This window comes from Labrus bergylta, chromosome 7 (assembly GCF_963930695.1).
Source record: "Labrus bergylta chromosome 7, fLabBer1.1, whole genome shotgun sequence".
NCBI lineage: Eukaryota > Metazoa > Chordata > Actinopteri > Labriformes > Labridae > Labrus > Labrus bergylta.
Window position 1 is genome coordinate 10,795,923 of NC_089201.1, and position 20,746 is coordinate 10,816,668.

Below are 20,746 nucleotides of genomic sequence, written 5' to 3' on the forward strand. Positions count from 1 at the left end.
CCTCCAAGCGCCGCAGCCGTCTGTCAGAGGGCATATGCAAATGAAATTGTTTGTGCTCAGAAGCACACAAATAATGCATTTTTTTGATGAAGTTAAATAGAACTTACTTTTATCGACAAACCAAAGGATTGGTAACCTTTTAAATGTCGCATGTCAATTTACAATATCTGTCGGCTTTTTTAGTGCACAGTTTTTTACTGCTGCTCCCATTGCTAAAACACATTCTACAATAATGTAACATACAGAACTTTTAGTCTATTATATTGTTGGATATATTAGGCTATGCATTTTAATAAAAACACTGCAAATAAAGAGATAAACACCGATGCTCCTCCTCCTCTCTGCAACTGGGTTTGTTTCCCCGACATAGAGGAAATCATTGAACAACACACACACGCACGCCAAAAACAACAACAACAAAAACACGGCTATCTATGGACATGACAAACTATATAGCCTACAAAAATAACTGCAGAAATCCATAACAGATGTAGCGGCGAACAAACAAACAGATGAACAAATGAACGATCAGCACCTTGGACAGCGCCGCGGCACGTAATGCACAAACCTGCTGCAAAAATGCTCAACCTTTACGGTGCACTTCCCACTCACAGGGCGCCTGCACCCCTTGCAGGAGACAATGGTCATGTTTTTCTTGCAGTGCGTGTTTGTCTGACACTGCCTCCTTCTCAGCTCTGTAGATGCTGTGGATCAGTGGGCACCGACGTCAGACACGCAGGTGTTCCTCTCTCTGTTCCTTTGCCAGCTCAAGAATGAGCATGTATCTATCTGTCTATGGCCTCTATCTATCTATTTGTATATCCTATCTATCTGTCGCTCTTTGTTAAATTCCTGCGCATATATATGAAGTCTATAAATAGAAACAATAATAAAAATAAAACCACGCGCGAAAACAATCCAGGGAAATGTATAATTTTCAACTGCCGTCAATATGAAGGCGATTAGAGGTATAAATGCTCAGAAATCTTGTGTATTTTATTTTAGTTACACATAGGCTTCAGAAAACACACAGGACACATATTTAAGAAAAGTCATAGGATGAGAGGCTCGTAGTTTTTATTTAAAAAGAGTTATTTGTATGATAAAAACCCAAACCGTCCGTCAGACGGTCTTGGCGGGAGGGATTTTTTTTAAAAAGGCAGTTTTGCTATGTTGAAGGCAGAGACTTATAATACAGCGGCTCTGATTGCACGGAGCCTGCGGAGCGCGCGCCTGCACTCTCTCACGCGCTCTCTCTCCCCCGCTACCTCTCGCTCGCTCTCTCGCGCACGCAGCAAGTTTATAATTAAATGAAAAATTAAATGAGAACAGGTCGGAAATATACTTGGGCCCAGGTATCGTCTTTGTGTGGGAAACACTGGAGATTAAATATTCTCAAACATGTTGTTGGTGTAAAGTTGTCATTTTTATTGTGCTGTACTTTGATTTGGGTAAATGTCAGAGTTGTGTGGAGTTTAAGTGCCAGTTCTAGCGCTAACACTTATTAATCCTATAGTGTGGCTGCCAACAGTCAATAATAAATAACCTCCTGCGTAAAATGTGTGTAGAGATAGGCCTACACTGTATTTTAACGTCTACCATAATGGTGGTACTTGGAGAGCCAAATATTTTCGGAGGTGGTTCACAGTCTAAAAGGTTTGAGAACCACTGGTCTACTCCATACACAAGACAAGGCAAGGCACGTTTATATATATATATATATGTAGCACATTTAAGCAACAAGTCTATTCAAAGTTCTTCACACAAGACGAGAAAAGCATCATGATGGAGAAAAAGAAACACTAAAATAGAAAATTAAAAATCCCTTAAACAACAATTAACATACTGAGTACTTTAGTCAGGACTTTTCTGTCTGATCTTTTTGTCGTAAGTGTCTGTAGACTTACAGATTTATACAAGATTTATAGAAGTAGGAATGTATATGTCAATGTATGTGCGTGTGTGTATGCCTATGCAGATGTGCATATCTGTATCTATATGGTTATACCTGTCTGTTAATATATACGGGTAAATAATTGTTTTCCCCTGGGTTTCCTGCAGTCTGTATAAACTCATTTGCCAGTCAAAACTCATAAAACAAAAACCTTGGCATATTCAGATTTCATCAAAAACATTTTGAACAGCATCAACATGTTAACTAGGTTTTTTTCAGTCCCATGTATGTCTTCACAGTCTCATTAAAGGCTTTCCTTTCATCATCATCCATCACTCCGTTTTCCTCCCCGTATGTTTGATGGTACCATTTTCTGCAGACTCCACATGCCATCCACTCCTCTTCTCGTTTTGGGTCATTTATGTCCCTGTACGTTCCTCAGCAAATGCTGCATCGGATTCAGTTTTCTGCTTTTTTGGGGGTTGTTTCCCCTTCCCTTTGGCTCTGCTTCCAACAGAGTCAAAGTGTGTCTGACTTGTTGGGTAGCAGCTTGGAGGCTTGGATCTTTTCACCTTGCTGGTAATGGGGTGATTGCGGGTAGACAGTGTGATGTGATCATAAAAACTGGTCGTATTCACTTCGACTATGTTGCTGGGATCTGGAGGTATCATATCCACAGTCTGGACATATGTGGAAGGAGCCACTGTGGGTTCCAAGGTTGCAGAAGCATCTAGATCAACTTCCAGAGTGAGGTTTAGATTCGGAGTTGCCACCTCAATCACAGTGCTGTCACTCTCTGGAGCTTCTTCTCTGTCAGTAGTCAGGCCTGGAGCAAGTAGAGACCCATCAATACGAGTTGGATCCAGAGGATAGATTCCACTGTCCCTAAACCCTGCTTGGGCATTCTGGGGGTTGCTGCTCTCTTCCATGCCTTGGAAAATACGTCAAGAAAAAGAGGTGTTTTAAGCCTCTGCCCAACCAGTCTCCCTGGTGAAGATTCAACCCTCCAGGTTCCAGTTATGCTTCAGGCTCCGGAAAAAGGCCCTGTCTGATGGTTGCAGAATGTGGGCGGTGTGTGCAGGAAAGCACACAACATGAACATTGGTTCCTCATGAGTTCCATGAACTCCAAGTTAAATATATGGGAGCTATGCCCATCCAGGAGAAGGACATGTGGGCGGGGATCATCCTTGGGTAAGGAGGTGATATATTTTCTTCCACAGTCCAGAAACACTTCTGCGTTGATCCACCCTGTCTCTGACACTCTGACCAGCATGTTACTGGTAGCCCCATAGCACCACTCGTGTTGCAACCGTTTTCCCTTGAAAATCACCATGAGTGGCCCATATTCCCCTGCAGCGTTAAGACTTGCAAGTAGGGTCTCTCCTCTCTCATTTGCAGTGACCTCAAAGCACGGGGATCCTACAGATGAAACCACCTTTGATGATACAAAATAATCCTGAAGCCCTGTCTCATCACAGTTCCACAAATGGCTTGGTACATCTCTGATGCCAAGCTCAGAGACGATATCCTCATAGGATTTGAACCACTGCCCCACAACTGTTAGATTAAAGCAGGCTGCCTGGTCATCAGAGAGGGCTTCTGGCTTCCTCAGGCTAAGACTGGGATGTCTCTGCATGAATCCTTAAAACCAATAGTGGCCACCTACTTCCTTATTCCGAGAAGCCTTTAGGCCATTGGCCTTTGGAAATTGAAACGCCAGCTTCTGAATTTCTTTTTTTCTAATTGGAAATCTCCGCTTTGCTAAATTTGTAATTGTCCCAGCTACATTGGCCTCATGTTTTGCTGATATGATGGTTTTCCTTCCGGCCACATGTTTCTGTCCCTTTGAGACCTTTGACTCTTGTTTGGAGGGTGGACTGCGCCAGAAAACGCAGATTCAGATTCTTTATTGTCCCACAAGGGGAAATTTGCGTTGCAACAGGAGCACACAGAAGACAAGAAACACAAGGACAACAAGGTTATTAAAGTGCAAGGTTTCCTCCTTCCACTCTTTTTCTCCCCTACAGTTTTTCCCTGTTTCTCCGCTTGCCCCTGCACACTCTCCCTCAATCGGGCTTCTTTTTTGTCTGTCTTTTTTTTTGTCTTTATATACTAAACATATAGCCATATGTGGGTTAAACTTTATTGTTTTCCAATAAACATTAAACACATTAGTGTTACATATAATTTTATTAGCATTTTATCAGTGTCCCAAATTACCTGGCAATGTCCTAATTTAAAAAATATAAACTCACTTTCAAATCAATGTATGTTTATTTTAGTACACTATTGCATCATACATGTTTATATATCATTTTTGTCTTGTGTAAATTATGCAGTCAAAATGTATAACCTTATATTAAAATCAAGCTAATGCACATGTCATTTCTCTTATCTCTTACTTTTTGGGGTAAATTTCCTGTTTGATGTTGGCCACACCCTCCCATGTGATGTCACATAAATTTTGTCATGTGACTTTCATCATATGCTTCTTTAGAACGATCTCAGCACCAATTTCTGTTTTTCAGGGAAGAAATACTATGCTGCTTTCCTAGATGTCCCAAATAACCTGATGTCCCAATATACCTGAATTCACCCTACATAACATTCAAAGTTTTGACAGTCTTGATTTTGTCCCTTTCTTTTTGGGCATTTTAGAGTTTTGGGCAGGGACTTCCTCTGGATCACATGACTCCTGAAAAGCTCCCTTCTCTGTTCGATATCTTCATCATTATCTTTTTGTATTGGCAGCTCTGGTACCAATATAACATCCTATTTTGGTTGCAAGGTAGCTGGGTCTTGGAACTGCTGCAGGACTTGGCTTCTTTGTTGTTTGAACCGTTCAGGAATCACTTTACTGTCATATTGTTTAAGCCAATCATGATGCATTATCTTCTGCATCAATGAGCCCCTCCAGGGTGCTGGTGTCACCCTTCACATACACCAAATCTCATATACTGTAAGAATGTTCTTGAGCTTGAACGTCGAATGACTTCTTCTGACGTTGACGCGGAAGTTGTCTCTTGGTGTGTTTTGTGTCTCAGAGTCCTTCTTCCAAGTTGTGAAGGAAATATTTCTGTAGCAATCCTGTAGTCTTGGTCTTGTACCAATCCATGTCAACATCAGATCCATTGGCAAACACACTTCTTAGACGGGGAAAATGAGCATCATACTCTTTTGACAGTTGTGTCTCCCATAAAGTCAGTTACAACTGAAAAGCATGCATGTTTTCATAACACTGTGACCACTTTTTTGCAACCTTGCATCATTTTGTTCAGATTATTCAAGTGTTCTGTAATATCAACCATAAATGCAAGGTCTTGCAGCCATTCAATGTCTTGTAATTCCGCCACAGTTTCTCTCTTTAGCTTCATACATTTTTACAATTTCCTCTTTTAATTTGTGGAAGCGCATCAGCACAGCTCGACTTAACCACCTTACTTCAGTGTGGTATGGCAAGCAATAGGTAATGTTTGTGTCTTTAAGATGGCTGTCAAACTGATGATGATTCAGACCTCTGGATCGGATAAAATTAACAGTTCGGACAACCATCCTCATGACGTGATTTATTTTTAACATCTTGCAACATAATGCAATAAGTCTGTGAGGGCTTAGTGCTGTCCCACTGTCAAATCGTCAAGTGTTTGAGGGATCTCTCACTGACTTTACGAGCCCTTTATGCACCCTGTCCTTAAGTGGTTATATCTGCAGACTTAACGTGTGGGAATTACCCATAGTTCATAGCATTGTGACGTTGAACATATGATTCCCCGGGAAAGCCCACAAGAATTGAAAGCTAAACAAATGCCATAAAACAGAAAAAAGGTAGAGACGGCAAAAAAACAGAAAGGTGAAACCACACTCTATTTACAGTCTACTAAAAAAGCTAAAAAAAACTACAGCTAATTCAGAACTCATTTGCAAGTCTATAAACAAAAAGAGAGAGACAGAGAGCATATTAGTCCCATAAAATAAGATAAACCTTTATTTATCCCACAATGAATACATTTATTTTGAGGCCTATATTGAGTAGAACTTTTTATAAGCGCCATGGCCGTGAGTGAGTAAAGTAAAAAACTTAAAATAAGCTTTTGCCACATGAAATCATGCTGTCATGGTTACAGAGAAGTCGCAAAGTGCTGTCCCATTTGTATTTAACCATTGGAGCCCTCACAGCCTCAATCACTTTCCAGGTGACGTCAATAAAGTCAGTAATGGAACGCTATGCAAAGGTGGTGAAGACTTACAAAAAAAAGAAATCGATCACAGCAGCATGCAGGGCGGTAGGTGTAGACCGCAATACGGTTGCATTAAATTCACCTATTGCTGAGCTCGCCATCGCTGCCCCTGAGAGATATGATGAGCTCAGGCAGCAGCACACAGAAAAATAAAAACTTGGGGATTTTGCCCGAAAATATCTGGGTATCATTCAAATGAATTTGGTTATCCAAGACCAGGTCCATGCCCTGAAGAGATCAGGAAAATCGCTGCCAATGGGGAAGGGTAATTTTTAAGTAACCCAGAGTTAGTTAATGTTGAGTTGGGGGTTTCATTTATCTTGGTTTGTTAATACTTTTGTAAGAAAAAAAAGGTAATGTATATATTTTTGTTTTCTATGCATTTTCTAAATCGTTTTTTTTCTTTGATAAATGTAAAACTACTAGGAATTGTTGCACTCCTACAATTTTAAGTTGTACTTTTGTGTATGTACTTATTATTTTATAATTTAATTTATAAAATATTTAATTTTTTAATACATTGTTCGGGTTTTTCACTATGATTAAAATAATGTTTCATATGTTTATATGCTCGGTACTAATTGCACTAATTGTGATTGTTTGCAAAGGCCTATTAGAACAATATTTTTTTCCTAGAGAGCTGTTTGAGTGTTTATAAGCTTATCACTAAATGCTGTGTATATGCACATGTGTATTTTTATAATTATCTTTTCTCCTACTTTAGATCCTGTACTTGCAAAGTAGCTTTATTAGCTCTTTCTTTTTTTTTTAAGTTTTATTTTTGGGCTTTTTGTGCCTTTAATGGAGAAATACGACAGTGGATAGAGTCGGAAATCAGAGAGAAAGTGGGGTATGACATGCAGGAAAAGAGCCACAGGTGGCCACAGATTCGAACCTGAGCTTCCTGCTTGGAGGTGGCGCACACACTTAGCACAGTGCCCCGCTTTATTAGCTCTTAATAAGTGCATAATAAAGTATTTATTAATCTTTATAATTAGTGTTCCCACTTTAGATCCAGTACCTGCAGAGGAGCTTTATTAGCTCTTAATAAGTGAATAATAAAGTATTTATTCATCTTTATAAGATTTATATTTCCTTATAAAGTCTTATTAATGTTAATAAACATCTTATTAATGTTTATGGTGGTATATAAACTGTTCATAAGTTTCTAATAAGAGCCTATAAGTGTTTTATAAGACATAATAAAGGTTTTAATTATGCTTCTATTAACACTTATATTGACTTATTTGTGTTAATAAGAATCTAATAAGGTCTTATAACGTCTTATAAGTGACTTATTAGAGCTTATTACAAGCACCTTAATATAAAGTGTTACCAAACTCTTAAATTTGTTTGCTAGTTACTTCTTAGATTCAGATTTATAATGCAAAATAGGATGAATACACTATTTGTGAAAATATCTGTATTATATGCCCTGGTCCAGCTACAGGTATGTAAGAAACTCAAGTAGGATTAGCTCCAACTGTAGCAATGACAACAAAATGAGGAACACATTAATGCATTAAAAAATATATAAATAATATTCTGTAAAAGGTACATTTTTGTAAAGGAACTATTTTTCATTTGTTACTCCAGACTAAAGTCTGATACGTTTGTACTCTAACTTCTGTAAATAGTTTGAGGGTATGTCTGTGTTGCTACTACTTTAGGCTGCTTAAGTTTAAGAACAGAGTAGGTTTCTTATTTCGTCTCAAAACAAGGTCCTCATTTATCATGATCTAATCTCAAAATGCTCCAAAAAGCCTCATTTGAATGTTAGAATAGCTAGATTTTTCCTCTGGGGACAATCCCCACAGACCCCCCTAACTAGATTTACTAGAGTTTCACTTCTTTAAAGTTTTGTATAGAACACCTGCTGCACCTGTTCATTTATATAAGCATAAAATTCACCTGGCTGTCATAATCATAATCATCTTGAGCTTTAACACAAAGTTTTATTTCTGTATGGAACGTGTTGTCATGACACTTAGGATAACAATCTGATCCTCTGTGACAAAAACAAGCACTTTCACATTCATATTCACATTGTCATTACCTTGCAGCCATAAATTCAAATTTGTTAAAAAGAAGCAAGCTCATATCTGTCAGCATAGATCTTGAGCTTCAAAAAAGAAAAATGTGTCAGTTTTATTCCTGAGATAGAAAACACCTATTCAAATTGTTTTTTTTAACTTGTTTTATACGTTGAGAATTTTCAGTCAAAACATTTTTTTCTGCTTTAATCCCTGGCATCCTAATCTTGGTTAAACAGACTACAAACAGACGAAAAAACAAGTGAAAACAAATATACATAATGAGGTTTTAGTTACTTGCCTTTGGTTCACTGATGTTGAAGAAGTCAGTGTGGCATCTCAACCTTCTGGCTAAATCTCCCAGCCCAAGCAAGACTGCTCCAGTCCTCATGAGCTTTTATCTTACTACCATGTGGGTGTGTCTTTCATTCACAGGTACCAAAAAAAAGAAAAGAAAAAGGCAATCGAGTAAAATTTAATCAACACCAAGCTAGGGTGTTCAACAGTCTCAGGGTCCAGGTTGCAAAACACATCCCTAAAAAAAAGAAAAAGAAAAAATGAGTTGACAAATCTACCTTCATTTTAAAAATGGGCTTAGATCCATCTGGCATTCACTTCACAAAAGGAAAAAGAAGCTTGAGGTTAACCATATTTGTGTCTAACATTTAATAGATGGCTGGCATTCAAGCCTGAGGTTAACAATTTAAAATTAAAGAAGGAACTACGAACAAATAATTAAACATCTATCATTCCTGGTGTAAAACCGATAGTGTTCATGATTATAACTTACCTCCAATGAATAGTTAAATTCTTAAAGTTTGAATCATGACATCTGAATCATGTCCTTTGTTAACCTTTACATTTTACTGTCATAGAAAGAAGAAGTGATAAACTGGACTGGAGCTTCAGCCTGTTGTCATCCATACTGAGACAACCCAGTTATTAACGATCCTCAAAATAAATATCATAGAAATATACTTTTGTATACTTTTTATTAATGTAGTAGTTAGCATGATAGTCTTACATGTGTGACAAGCATCATTATTGTTGTAGGATTATTGTCAAGTGTGTGGTCATTATAACGTCAATTTTACACAAAAGAAAACATCAAAAAAAAGTTGAAGTTATTATACAAACAATTCCTTCCTTGCTCTTTTTATTCCCAGCTGATATGGATACTTTGTCAAGAACTTTAGATTCTATTTCATACAACTAAGTAGACTCGGCCCCAAAAATGGCAAAAGAATAAATGATTTACGACTTGTAGGATGCCCTTTTTCTCTTTTTTTTCCTCCCAGATGTTGAGAATCCTCATACGGCTCTGTGTTAAAAGCAACACAAAACCAAAGCCAGGATTTATATGTATCCACAGAACTTGTTTGCTTCAGGACTGAAACTTTACCTTGGGTGTTTCCCACAAATAGAATTAAATGGGCTCTTTGTTTGCTGCCATATTTAAGATTAAGATTTAAGATTTACTTTATTGATCCCCACAAGGGGAAATTTCAGTTTTTACACTCTGTAAGTCATGAACACACACAGGCTGAAATACACACACAGAAACAGGATCCTATGGACATGTACTAATGGAGAGATGTCAGAGTGACGTAGCCACCTGCAGCGGGCGCTCCTGAGCTGATGGTGGGGAGGGGGTTTGGTGTCTTGCTCAAGGGCACCTCGGCAGTGCTCTGGAGGTGATCTGGCACCTCTCCAGCTACCAGACCAACTTCCATATTTGGTCCACACCGGGACTTGAACCAGCGACTCTCCGGTTCCCAACCCAAGTCCCTACAGACTGAGCCACTGCCACCGCATTTGATTACCTAATAGCACAGTTTAATTAACTTAATTAATTAATTATCTGACTTGACACAACCACCAATTCATCTGGGGACATTCTGATGAGCACAAGCTTGACAGAAACACTCTTACGTCACCCCTCTGGGTAATGCGTCAACTGTTTTTGCATCAATTGTTGGTGTCAGTGTAATCATGCAATCTTCCAGGAAATGATAAGATAAATTATCTTCTAATGCACAATGGTGAAGAATATTCTACTATTCTGTTAAATTAAATGTAAAATTCTATTTAGTACAACCAAGGAGACTCATCTATCAGATCCATCTATCCATTATGTATACAGCTTTTCCTGTTCGGAGTCGCAGAGGGCTGTAGCCGATCCCAGCTGTCATTGGGCAGTAAGCGGGGTACATCCTGGACTGTTCCACAGTCAATCACAGAACAGACAACCAGCCATACTCACATTCACACCTCTGGGCAATTTTAAAAGTCACCAGCTGACCTATTGAGTATGTCATGGACTGTGGGAGGAAGCCGGAGTACCTGAAGAGAATCCACGCATGCACAGAGAAACCATGCAAACTCCAGAGAGGCCCTGTCAGACCGGGATCTGCACCAGGAACCTGCTCGCTGTGAGGCAACCACTAACTACTACACCACCAAGCTATCATCTAGCACATAGCACCCAAAAATGAGTGATGTAGGACTTTTAATACCTTGTCCTTTTAATTCATTTAACTTATTTTACACATGTAGAGTATCCAAATGCTCTCAGTTTAAACCAACACATAAAAACAGCAACAGTTTAAATGAGATATTTATTGCTTTCAGTTGTACCACTTAGTTTCTAAATTAGTAGTTAATCATCCAACATAAATAGCCACGTCATAAACTTCTTAATATATAACAAAGAAAGGAAAGTCCAACCAAAGTTGGAAAGGGGACTGCTCACACTCCAGCTGACTGTGAGCAGCAGTATTTGAAGAGCAGTGGTAAGTTTGAAATGTCACCTTAAATTGTACAGTTTTAGACCAAACGTAAGCCAAGAAATGAGGGTTGCTGAAGGTGGTAAAATCAGGCACAAAATAATTGTGCAGCTTGTAAAGAAAATAAAACTCTAAAGAATGATGAATCTTATTGATACATTTTAAACTGTCTTTTGTCAGTTTACTAGCCTGTAACTTGTTGTATTTGGATTTATTTTTGGGCTTTTTGTGCCATTATGGAGCGATAGGACAGTGGATCAAGCTGGAAATGAGGGAGAGAGAATAGGGAATGACATACGGGAAAGGAGCCACAGGCTGGACTTGAACCCAGGCCGCCCTTATTGAGGACCATAGCCTCCATACATGAGGCGCGCGCAGTAACCACTGCGCCACAACGCCCCTTGGCACATTTTTTTTGGCCGCTACCCACACGTTTAGCTGTGTTGCTCATTCCACGAATGCACGATCCTTACAAGTTATACCTCGTTGTAAAGGTGACTAATCAAGCTTTTCAACGATATAAAATACAACACTAGTATTATTAAAGGGATGAAATAAGTGACCGAAATAACATTTCGAAACTTTTTAAAAATAAAGCCCTATGTTGTGTTATTCATGACCATGTTAACCAGTTTAAAGGGATACTTCACCCATTTGCATTAAGCTTTGTATCATTAGAAACCTGATAGTATTTTTGAATGGTCATGCATCCCGCCCTCATTTTCCCCTGAGACAAGAAATCTTTGTATTTCTGAGTCTGAAAAGGAGCTTCCAGTGACGCAAAATGACGATTTTCGCATCACTGGAAGCTGTTCCAGTTAGCCGGGTGAAACTACAATGCTCGTTCCTCAAATTTTCGACCACTGAAGCTACAGACCAATCACAGATCAGTGGGTGGGAACTCACTCCCAGAATTAAAACTTAACATCCGCCATATTGCTTGGTAGCTATGCTAACAGGCTCTATAAAGAGAACGCTGATAATGGGGAAAAAATTTAAATATAGCGACGAAACGGCTGCTGCCGACAGGCTGGTCTTGTCTTTTGGCCGCCTGCCGCTGACGCCGCCAGCCAGCCGCCGGGGCCACTGATGGCCACTGGCCGGGACACAAGACCGGCCTGTGGGCAGCAACCATCTCGCGGCTATATTGTTATATTGCTGGCCGCCCGGGCCTCTAGCTGGGGCGGACTGGTAGTGTCGGTGCTCTCACTGTTTGCCTGTGGACACAGACATAGAGTCTGTTTTCTGTCAGAAATTTCCAAAATACCAATTCCTTCTAGAAGAAATCTCTGAATCAGTTGAGGAAATGGCCGTATGTGTTGAAGTAAATATGTCTGTAAATGTTTTTATTACTATATTTCTACTGCTATATTGTATATTTTGGAGAAACTGTGATGATCTAATTCCCCTCTGGGATTAATAAAGTATTTCTGATTCTGAACTAGAGGACCTTAGTGGGAGTGGCCTGCGGTGCTCTGCATTCTGGGATTAGGTGTCTTTCATCAACATGAGCCAAAAAGACACTTTCTGCCTTTTCTCGGCCAAGAAGGCACCAACTTCAAAATTTATTTCACATTTCTACTACATGTATGACCCAATGTCAGTACAGATTCATGTTTCAACGGGTGAAGTATCCCTTTAATGTTGTGGGATACCCGATTAACTTGCAGGTGGCTGGTGGCTGTCAGGCTAAAATTTCTGAGGTGTGGCTTCCCAGTGACTCTGTTGTGGCTAATGTCTATGAGCAGTAGGAGAGATACAGGCTGACCTGGGTATTAGCTATGGAGCTGACCCATTTTTATCTGAGGAGGATAGATGTCATGCAGAACAGGACGTTGGTAGCAAACTACCCTAACATCACTCTTCTTTGTAATCTTTGTTGAGAATCCTCATACGGCTCTGTGTTAAAAGCAAAACAAAACCAAAGCCAGGATTTACATGTATCCACAGAACTTGTTTGCTTAAGGACTGAAACTTTACCTTGGGTGTTTCCCACAAATAGAATTAAATGGACTCTTTGTTTACTGCCATATTTGATTACCTAATATCACAGTTTAATTAACAGTATCTGTCTTGACACAACCACCAATTCATCTGGGGACATTCTGATGAGCACAAGCTTGACAGAAACACTCTTATGTCACCCCTCCGGGTAATGCGTCAACTGTTTTTGCATCAATTGTTGGTGTCAGTGTAATCATGCAATCTTCGAGGAAATGTCTGGATCTTCTATCGCACAATGGTGAAGAATATTCTACTATTCTGTTAAATTAAATGTAAAATTCTATTTAGTACAACCAAGGAGACTCATCTATCAGATCCATCTATCCATTATGTATACAGCTTTTCCTGTTCGGAGTCGCAGAGGGCTGTAGCCGATCCCAGCTGTCATTGGGCAGTAAGCGGGGTACATCCTGGACTGTTCCACAGTCAATCACAGAACAGACAACCAGCCATACTCACATTCACACCTCTGGGCAATTTTAAAAGTCACCAGCTGACTTATTGAGTATGTCATGGACTGTGGGAGGAAGCCGGAGTACCTGAAGAGAACCCACGCATGCACAGAGAAACCATGCAAACTCCAGAGAGGCCCTGTCAGACCGGGATCTGCACCAGGAACCTGCTCGCTGTGAGGCAACCACTAACTACTACACCACCAAGCTATCATCTAGCACATAGCACCCAAAAATGAGTGATGTAGGACTTTTAATATCTTGTCCTTTTAATTTATTTAACTTATTTTACACATGTAGAGTATCCAAATGCTCTCAGTTTAAACCAACACATAAAAACAGCAACAGTTTAAATGAGATATTTATTGCTTTCAGTTGTACCACTTAGTTTCTAAATCAGTAGTTAATCATCCAACATAAATAGCCACGTCATAAACTTCTTCTTAATATATAACAAAGAAAAGAAAGTCCTTTAATGTTGTGGGATACCCGATTAACTTGCAGGTGGCTGGTGGCTGTCAGGCTAAAATTTCTGAGGTGTGGCTTCCCAGTGACTCTGTTGTGGCTAACGTCTATGAGCAGTAGGAGAGATACAGGCTGACCTGGGTATTAGCTATGGAGCTGACCCATTTTTATCTGAGGAGGATAGATGTCATGCAGAACAGGACGTTGGTAGCAAACTACCCTAACATCACTCTTCTTTGTAATCTTTGTTGAGAATCCTCATACGGCTCTGTGTTAAAAGCAACACACAACCAAAGCCAGGATTTACATGTATCCACAGAACTTGTTTGCTTAAGGACTGAAACTTTACCTTGGGTGTTTCCCTCAAATAGAATTAAATGGGCTCTTTCTTTGCTGAAATCTTTGATTACCTAATATTACAGTTTAATTAACCGTATCTGTCTTGACACAACCACCAATTCATCTGGGGACATTCTGATGAGCACAAGCTTGACAGAAACACTCTTATGTCACCCCTCTGGGTAATGCGTCAACTGTTTTTGCATCAATTGTTGGTGTCAGTGTAATCATGCAATCTTCGAGGAAATGTCTGGATCTTCTATCGCACAATGGTGAAGAATATTCTACTATTCTGTTAAATTAAATGTAAAATTCTATTTAGTACAACCAAGGAGACTCATCTATCAGATCCATCTATCCATTATGTATACAGCTTTTCCTGTTCGGAGTCGCAGAGGGCTGTAGCCGATCCCAGCTGTCATTGGGCAGTAAGCGGGGTACATCCTGGACTGTTCGACAGTCAATCACAGAACAGACAACCAGCCATACTCACATTCACACCTATGGGAAATTTTAAAAGTCACCAGCTGACCTATTGAGTATGTCATGGACTGTGGGAGGAAGCCAGAGTACCTAAAGAGAATCCACACATGCACAGAGAAACCATGCAAACTCCAGAGAGGCCCTGTAGTATCAGTAGTTAATCATCCAACATAAATAGCCACGTCATAAACTTCTTCTTAATATATAACAAAGAAAAGACAGTCAAAAATCAGTGGCCAAGTATAACATACACTGCTAGCCATTGGCCCCCTACAGCCTGTCAGAAAGCAATACATTCTGTTTACAAAATTGGATTGGCTAATTGTGTCATGTGATGTAAACAGAATGTTCAGACACTACACAGAGCTATCAATGTCAGAATAATGAAATGCTGGAAGAAAAGTTTTTCGGGGCAATGCCAACCAAAGTTGGAAAGGGGACTGCTCACACTCCAGCTGACTGTGAGCAGCAGTATTTGAAGAGCAGTGGTGAGTTTGAAATGTCACCTTAAATTGTACAGTTTTAGACCAAGCATAGGCCAAGACATGAGGGTTGCTGAAGGTGCTAAATTCAGGCACAAAATAATTGTGCAGCTTATAAAGAAAATAAAACTCTAAAGAATGATGAAGTTTACTGATACATTTTAAACTGTCTTTTGTCAGTTTGCTAGCCTGTAACTTCTTTCTATTTCTTTCTGTCTCAAAGGTGTCTGACCGTCCAATCAGACATAGCAGATAAATCAATGTCTCTCTAGCATTTGGAGTTTTACTTTATCATTCAACAACATCTGAGAGGTAGAGCAAGGGAAGGAGAGTGCAAGAGGGAGATAGAGCTGATGCTGATGAGCAAAAATGTCCCAACATCAAGATATTACTTGTTTTATAAGTAAAAATGAAAATTGCAATGCAAAATTTAATCATGACCTTTATTATAAATAAATCACAATGTCTATTAAAATGATAGCAATAGTTGTCAATTACAGGGAGACGGTTGCTATGTGCCTCACAAGTGATGCTATTACGTTGTTGTTAACTTTTTAGAGACTCGCAACTGCATATGATGATACTTATCCAAACCTAATTATCCCCCGCCAACTCCATCGCCCAACAGCGACATTCTGTGGGAAACACTGTATTGGATTAATTAAATTAAAAATGTGGTACTAAATCAGGATCGACCATGGCAGGGAGTTTTACATGTGCCTGTACATGCAAGAGAAGCACTCAAGACACAGACACTACCTTTAAAGTCCACCATACCTCCAAACAATAATAATGGTGACAAACAGTATAACTAATATAATCATACATAAGAAAGAGATCATATTTTGTCTTTTTTTAAATAAGGCTAGAAAGCACTTTAAATTAGATTTCAAAATCAACTTTATTCTGACTAAAGAGAGAGTTCTGTCTATGGGATGCTTTTAAAGACAGAGCCTCAACATTGATGTAAAAACCATATGAAGCTGCCACTGTACACCCTGCATTTGGAAGTTGAATAATCCTTTGTGTCTCACCTAACCAGGATGTTCAGCCCAGTTCAAAGCAAGCTAGTGTCATGAACGGGAAAACATTAAGAGGAGGACCCAGATGCAGATCTAACAAAAATATTTATTTAAAGAAGGCAAAAGGCCCAAAAAAAACTTACTTTCAAAATGTTAAACAAAAACTCCACAAAGATCCAAAAACTGTAATCTAAATCATGAAACACAGAGAACTCAAGAATGTAACAAAACACAATAGAACACAGAGACACACAAGGAGAAGAAATTACAAAAGAACCCAGGAAACACTAAAGACTACACTAGGAAACATTAACTCAAGGGAAACAAACAACACTAGGAAATAATGAAACACTGAAATTATACAAAATACAAAACCAAATCATGACAGCTAGATTACACCACTGGCCATATATTATGAAAAGAATGTAATTCCTAATGTATATACATGTTCTCATGACAAACTCTGCTTTGAGAAGGATCGAATAATATTAGTTTAATCTTGCCTTATGGCCTGCTTGTGAAGCTCTCGATGGCACGTTTGATGGAGACAGCATCGACGTCCTTCTTCTGGAGCTTCTGGTACAGAATGTCGACGTGGGGCACGATTTTGTTAAAAAGCCACAGGAAAAAATTGAAATCTTCATCCTATAGCATCCTCACGTAGCCAGAAGCCCCTCTCTCAAGGTGGGCTGGTCAAATAAACCTGATGAACCCATCCTATCAAACTCTCAGTCTCGTTGCCCTGCTAAGCGTTGCATGCATTACTGCTGTGAAAACCAAAGTTTATCAATGAAAGTCAACCAAGAAAAATGAAGAGGAATTATCCGTCTATGGGAGAGAAAAAAGAAAGAGGGAAAAAAAGAAGAGGAGTAAGCGTAGGGACTCTGGCAGACATAGACTAGTGATGAACGCCGGTTGGAGGGCCCCCCAATTATTTTTGCCTAGCCCCACTACTGCCCTCTGCTGTATCCCCAGGAAAATACTGCTTCCTGAGATTTACTTTGTAAAATAAGACTAAAATGGATCACAAGATTTGCTGCTAAAGTGAAGTTGATTACATGATAAATACAATTGGCTTCCTTCACATTCTTCAAAATTAATGTCCCCAGGAAGACGGACTCAGGAGAGAAACAACACTTAAACAGTGAAGATTCATATGGAAGGTAAGGGAATTTAACGATATACAACCTGTGAATTATAAAAACATCTTTCTTTGGTCTCATGAAATGAACACGCAACAAAGGGGGTTCATTTATGGAACACATTTTCAAGAATCACATATTCATCAGATATAGTAGAATAAATGAGAAAAATAACAGATATAAGCTCTGTACCAATTAATGAGCGTAATATATGATATTAGTTTTTGCTTTTGTTACTTAGCTAGTTATTTTGTTTTCTTTGACTTTATTTTGAAAGTTTTGGCCTTGGATTAATTTTTAAAGGTTCAAAGAAAAAAGGGATAGGACTGGATATGTTTTTTCCCTTCATCCTGTACACCCTTTTTGATCATGGACTAGTTCAAAAAGAAAAAAATGAGATATTACAGAAAATATAGAATCATTGTTGTTTGCATGTTTTTTTTTTAATGCTCAATCATAAATAGATAAAAATGAAAGAGAAAAATTATTTTAGAGTCAGATTAGGAGTAGGGAGACCATCCACACCTCTGGCAAAGCTTATACACTGATACATTCACCAAACATGTCAAAGTTAAAATAGATAAAAGGAAGAAAGACTGGGGGAAGTTTCTAGTGGGAGGCCTAAACTCATTGCTGACAGAGAGGATCTCCTCAAGCAAACTTTAATCTGTTGAGTTTATTGAACAAGTCCTAACATGAGCTGCTAACCCTCAGGACACAAAGGTAAACACCAGATATCATAACAGTCACCTCCTCTCTTAACTTATCTCTTCCTAATATTCAAACTCAGTAGTCATCCAGAGCTGCTATAATTTACACCTTTGGATATCATTAAAATGTTTGTGTAGAAGATGAGTAAAATGGGGGTTTCAGTCATTGATGTGAAACAGCCATGACCACATAATTATTGTCATACAATTAATTCATTTGTGCCCAAATGTTAATTGATTCTCACATGAACATGCTCTGCATTTATTTATTTCCATTCAGTTCTCTCTTTTCTGGAAAATATTATTTGAATGAGCGGCAAAGATTGTTTTATTGTTTCATTGGATTATTGTAATTCTCTTTTGTCAGAGTGCTCTGGTAAGTCTCTAAATACTCTTCAACTAGTCCAGATCCCTGCAGCTCGTGTACTGACTAGAACTAGGAAAATGGACCACATTACTCCTGTCTTAGCTTCTCTGCACTGGCTCCCTATACAGTCTAGAATAGAATTCAAGATCCTTCTTCTCACTTACAAAGCTCTAAATGGCCAGGCACCATCTTATCTTAAGGAGCTACTAGTGCTCGTCCCTCGAGAACATTACGGTCCCAGAATGCAGGCCTGCTGTGGTACCTACAGTCTCTAAGTGTACTATGGGAGGTAAAGCCTTCAGTTATCGGGCTCCTCTCCTCTGGAATCGCCTTCCAGCCGGGGTCTGGGAGGCAGACACAGTCTGTATTTTTAAGAATAGACTTAAAACTTTCCTTTTTGATAAATCTTATAGTTAGGGCTGGTGCTGGTGTAGACCAGCTCTTAGTTATGCTGCAATAGGCCTAGACTACCGGGGGAACTGTCACCTTGAGCTCCTCTTTCTCTCTGTGCATATACAGTACATCATATTACTGCACGTATCTATCTGTAAATCTCAGTCACTAACCACCTACTTTCCTGAGAGCTCTTCAGCTCTCTTAGGCTCCTCAAGATCGTTGATCGACCCCCCCCCCCCTCCCCACCGGATTGTTGATGGACGGTTTGCCTCCCCCCACCCCCTTGCTCCCTATCCCTCTTCCTGCATCTTATCCCATCTCTCCCCCTATCCCTTTCCAAGCCTGGCGCAGTCTAGGCCTGTGAAGGCTGTTTCGTCATGAGCCGGGGATCCGGCTGAAGATTTCTGCCTTTTAATAAGGCAGTTTTTTCTTACCACTGTAACTTTTGCTGCTTTGCTAAAGTGCTCATGATGGATTGGCCGGATCTTTGTAACATAGCAATAAGTAAGGTCTTTTTACCTGCTCTTTTGTAATGTTAACAGACAAAGCGTAAGATATTTTACCTGCCTTTTGTGTGTCTCGAGATAACACTTGTTATGAGTTGACGCTATACAAATAAAAATTGATTGATTGTTGGCGGTAAGCACATACCTTGTATCTACCACTGTAGTAGTAATATGGGAAACAGAGTACAAAAATGACACAAGTCAAAGCAAGAGGACATTATGGAGTGCCAGATGGCCTAGGGGTTATGTTGTGCACCACATGTACAGAGGCCATAGTCCTCGTCGCAGTGGCTGTGGATTCGAATCTGACCTCTGTTCTTTGCATGTCATCCCCCTCTCTCTCCTTTCATGTCCTGTCTCTTTCTTCATGTGTGTCCTATCTAATAAACGCAAAAAGGCCCCAAAATATATCTTTCAAACAAAAAAGCAGGAGGACATTAAAGTGAATTTAAAGCAACAGGAGAAACTATTTTAATGTTCTTGTTACTGAATTGAAGAGAATTAAACCGGCTATTGAGAACATCAGCTAATTTGGAAATAGTTTGCTGTTGTAAAAAAATCAATTGAGAAGGAGGATCATTTTCCCATCTGGTTTTGTTTAATCTAACTTTGTTTTAGCCAACATTTGAGCACTAACTGAAAAATAAAAAAAAAATGCAAGTTTAAGATACATCTGCACTGGCTTTACTTAGGAAACTAAAGAATATGTCTTATTATAGACGTCTTCTTACAGACACTCTACTACATTATGGCGGCTGTGGCTCGGTCGGTCGTCCCTTAACAGGTAGGTCAGGGGTTTGATGCCCAGCTCCCGCAGCCAAGTCTGATGTCCAAGTTGCTCTTGTTGCTTTGTTTGTGGCGTACGAATGTGTATGAATGGGATTAGTTACTTCTGATGGTCTCTTTACAAAGCAACCTCTGCCATCATTGTTTGAATGGGTACTGTAGGTGTGACCTGCAGTGTAAGAGCACTTTGATTAGTCTGAAGACTAGTAAATCACTATACAAGCTCAAGTCCATTTACCATTTACATGACATTCCTTTGAGACCATCAGTTCTTCAGGGGAAGGTCAGACTTTGTCACATGGTTGTCTTCAGGGGAGCAGGAGGATTTTGTCCTTTACAGGCCTTTAATGCAGGAACACTAGCACTAGTTGTTCGGGAGGCCTGAGGTTGGATCTAGGAACAACATATGCTTCTTCTATGTCTGCGATATGTAACAAACAGGTATTCCAAGTGTATCAGGTGTAAGGGAGTAACATGAGGCTGTCTTCATCTTCCCCAGTACAGCTGTTGTGGTGAGCAGCAAAACTAACTGCTGCGGTTACTGTCTTACATTTTTAATTCCACTGGATTTAAAAAACAAATGACTGCTATTAAATGGTTTATCATATAACACCCTTCGTATGATAACCTTATATAAAA